At 42.8% G+C, this 4431-nt stretch overlaps 1 pseudogene; it reads left to right on the forward strand.

Moving 5' to 3' along the window:
* Window positions 1–1969: 1969 nt before the first annotated feature.
* LOC126093831 (5S ribosomal RNA) lies at window positions 1970–2087 on the forward strand (annotated as a pseudogene).
* The last annotated feature ends 2344 nt before the right edge of the window (window positions 2088–4431 follow it).

Below are 4431 nucleotides of genomic sequence, written 5' to 3' on the forward strand. Positions count from 1 at the left end.
AAGCGCTATCGGGCTGGGCTAGCACTTGGATGGGTGGCCATTCGGTCTGCCGAGCGCTGTTCACAAGTGGGGTGCACTCAGCCCTTGTGAGGCAAACTGAGGAGCTACTTGATTGAGAAGTAGCGGCTCCACTATCGTAAACTGACAATCGGCCAGGGGAGCGGTGTACTGACCATAAGACCCTCCATATCCGCATCCAGTGACGCTTATCGCCTGAGGATGACCCGGCGGCCGGTCGGTTCCGTTGGGCCTTCATGGCCAGTTCAGAGGGATTTTTATTAGTAATCTGTACTACAATTACATCAAATTTCATGCAATCACTTAAATCTATGCTTATGGCCACCAATAACCTCTTTATTTTGTCATGCTATTGTCCCTATCGGGCTGTTGAAATGCTTCAATTATGAGTCTCGCACAGGGAAAGCTCCCATATTGACAAAACTGACACCCCAAGCAAATGGTATAACATGTTTAGATGGTGGTGGTTCAGATTGATCTACGTCATCATATGGTTCGTTGGTGCTCTCCAGGAAATCATCCAAAAGTAGACTGGACAGACAGCAACTTGTAAAGATTAAATCAACTGTTGTATTAGGTTTTACAGCAATCGACAAATAACACTGGATAATATCTACTCAATATCTTTTTCAGACAATCTACGAGCTCTGCAGAGACTGTAATTAAAATTGCTTTCTTTCTGTCGACTCTTGCAGCTGACCGAGGATGGGATTTCATCATGTTTGTACTCTATCGAAATGTCTCTTCCCCTACAAGAAAATGGAGCACAGCGATGTCAGAATTGGGCAGTTTACAATGAGATGGAAACACAGTGTCACTACTGAAACATTAGCCTATATTACTCTTGTCAAAAATTCCGCGGTCGTGTTCCTTTCCGTTGGACCCAACATCAGAGAACGTGAACTTGTAGTTACCATCGGCGATAGCAAGTAGCACAGTGGAGAAAAACGTTTGTAATTATCGAACAAGCCAATATTGGCTGGAGAAAATCCACACATGGTTTCTATCGATAGCTCCAATACCATATGGGAAATTCATAAAATAAGATCGAGATGAATGTTGCATTGAAATTTATACGTAACTGTGCTGTCTAATTTAAAATTGGGAGCGACTAACGATTTGTTAATAATTAACACTGACAAATTCCAGGTGAAGAATGTAAAAGAAGATCGAGGAATGCTAAAGATGTGTATCAAGAAATTCAAAGAAGGACAAGTAACACGATCTTCTACTTCTAGTCAATGGCTAATATGTTGATCTTTCTTGGAAGGATGGATCATAACAGAGAGTAAGTTACTGTTCACCACTGTCTGTCCCCTTAACTTTTAATCATGAAACTGCGATTTATTTTATTACAAATTAAATTGTGTATTTCATTCTGCTTCACAGAAGTACGTCGAACATTCGACATTCTGATGTCAGTGCGTAGGAAGATGTGAAGTTACAGTTGTTGATTGCCTGCCGTCAGCTAGTAAAAGGAAGAAACGATATGATAAAATTATGGAACTTTTGGCAGCTAGACGCTTCGAAAGAGAAGTTATTATGAAGATCATTAAACAGATCCCTGATAAAGATGTCGATGTATTTCTCAGAAGTATTGCAATGTCTGTCAAAAACCTGAGACCAGACATAATTAAGGAGGCAAAAATGATGTCACTGCAGACGGCTTTTGATCTAAAAAGTCATAAAGAACAAGCAGCGTGTACAGCAGTCCCAGCCATTAATAATGTAACATAAATATCATCAGAAAATGTTGATTTTACTAACAAGTATGTCAGTGAATGTAACTGATTATTCACAATCTGATATTCACAATTTTCATTTCACTGTTAAATGTTTTAATTGTTCAACAGCGAAACAAATGTTAAATAAACCACCGTAGCCTTAAAAGTATTTTGACTTTTCTTACCTTAGTGTTATGGCTCATTTTTCGCCAGGTGTTATTGGGTACGCCAACGGCCTTGCCGCATTGGCAACACCGGTTCCCGTCAGATCACCGCAGTTAAGCGTTGTCGGGCTGAGCTAGCACTTGGATGGGTGACCATCCGGTCTGCCGAGCGCTGTTGTCGAGTGGGGTGCACTCAGCCCTTGTCAGGCTGACTGGGGAGTTACTTGACTGAGAAGTAGCGGCTCTGGTCATGAGAACTGCCAACGGCCGGCAGAGCGGCGTGCTGACCACATGCCCCTCCGTACCCACATCCAGTGACGCCACTGGGCTGAGAGGATGACCCGGTGGCCGGTCGGTACCATTGGGCCTTCCAAGGCCTGTTCGGACGAAGAGCAGTTATTGGGTACACATATGTGTTTTATGAACCCTTCCTGAGATCATATTTGACCAGGTCTAGGACGTAGCTAAAGTGGGCAGTGTTAACCTCAAGAACTCGAGAAACTTTTTGTCGTCATAAATGGCGATTGATAAGTGTAACGAAAACTTTATCAACCCTCGTCATGAAGACTGGATGTGTTACGGCTTTTCCATTTTGTAGCTGTTGCAGCAGAATGTCTTCTTGTTCTTCATCATATTCTTTCAGCAGTAACTACAACAATAAATCGTGATCACTCATTTTAAGAAACGTTCGTACCACGAACCGTACACGACTGAGCTGTACCCTACTTCCACGCGGCGCGCCCAGGCAGCGCCCACTGCGCCAGCGCCCTCCAACAAGTTGGTTCAACTCATATTTTCTCCATAATGTATATTCTTTCAGCAGTAACTACAACAATAAATCGTGATCACTCATTTTAAGAAACGTTCGTACCACGAACCGTACACGACTGAGCTGTACCCTACTTCCACGCGGCGTGCCCAGGCAGCGCCCTCTGCGCCAGCGCCCTACAACAAGATGGTTCAACTCATATTTTCTCCATAATGTATTGGAGATATGGCTTTCGTTCAGGCGTTAAAACAATTTCAAATGGTTCAAATGGCTCTGAGCACTATGGGACTCAACATCTGAGGTCATCAGTCCCCTAGAGCTTAGAACTAATTAAACCTAACTAACCTAAGGACATCACACACATCCATGCTCGAGGCAGGATTCGAACCTGCGACCGTAGCAGTCACGCGGTTCCGGACTGACGTGCCTAGAACCGCAGGGCCACCGCGGCCGGCTAAAACAATTTCGATATGTAAATTACATTTAGTACGTAACAACATATTACCTAAAATGAAATAAACATAGAGTAGCCGCGACCACATTTTCCGTGCAAATACTTCAAATTTTATGCGATGTGTTGTTTGGAATTTGATTTTGAGTCATCAGTCTTCTGACTGGTTGGACGTGACCCGCCAAGAATTCCTCCCCTGTGCCAAACTCTTCATTCCATAGTAGCACTTGCAACCTAAATCCTCACTTATTTGCTAGGTGCATTTCAATCTCTGTCTTCCTCTACAACTTTTGCCCTCTACAGCTCCCTCTAGTATCATGGAAGTCACTCCCTGACTTAACAGATGTACTGTCTTCCTCTCCCTTCTCCTTCTCAGTGTTTTCAACATATTCCTTTTCTCTACGGTTCCGAGCAGAACCTCCTCATTCCTCACATTATGAGTCCACCTAACCTTCAGCATTCGTCTATAGCACCACATCACAAATTCTTCGATTCTCTTCTGTTTCAACTTTCCCACTTCCCATGTTTTACTACCATACACAAAGTTACATTCTCAGAAATTTCTTCCTCAAATTATGGCCTATGTTTGATGCTAGTAGACTTCTCTTGTCCAGGAATGCTCTTTTTGCCAGTGCTAATCTGCTTTTCATGTCCGTCCGTGACTGCTGATTTTGCTGCCTAGGTAGCAGAATTCCTTAACTCCGTCTACTTCGTGACCATCAACCTTCTTGGCCATCAAACCAGATGGTAAGTTTCTCGCTGTTCTCATTTCTGCTATTACTCATTATTTTCGTCTTTCTTCGATTTACTCTCAGTCCATATTATGTACTCATTAGATTCTTCATTCCATTCAGCAGGTCACGTAATTCTTCTTCACTTTCACTCATGATAGTAATGTCATCAGCGGATCGTATTATTGATGTCAGTTCACCTTGAATTTTAATTCCACTCCTGAAGCTTTCTTTTACTTCCATCATTGCTTCTTTGATATGCAGACTGAACAGTAGGGGCGAAAGACTGCATTCCTAACTTGCACCCTTCTTAATCCGAGCTCTTCGTTCTTGGTCGTCCACTCTTATTATTCCCTCTTGCCTCTTGTACATATTGTATATTACCCGTCTCTCCCTTTATCTTACCCCTATTTTTCTCGGAATTTCGAACATCTTGCACTATTTTACATTGTCGAACGCTTTTTCCAGGTTGACAAATCCTATGAACGTGCCTTGATTTTTATATAGTCTTCCTTCCCTTATCAACCGCAACGTCAGAATTGCCTCCCTGTTGTCTCTACCTTTTCTAAAGCCA

The sequence above is a fragment of the Schistocerca cancellata genome, chromosome 7, assembly GCF_023864275.1.
Source record: "Schistocerca cancellata isolate TAMUIC-IGC-003103 chromosome 7, iqSchCanc2.1, whole genome shotgun sequence".
Lineage (NCBI taxonomy): Eukaryota > Metazoa > Arthropoda > Insecta > Orthoptera > Acrididae > Schistocerca > Schistocerca cancellata.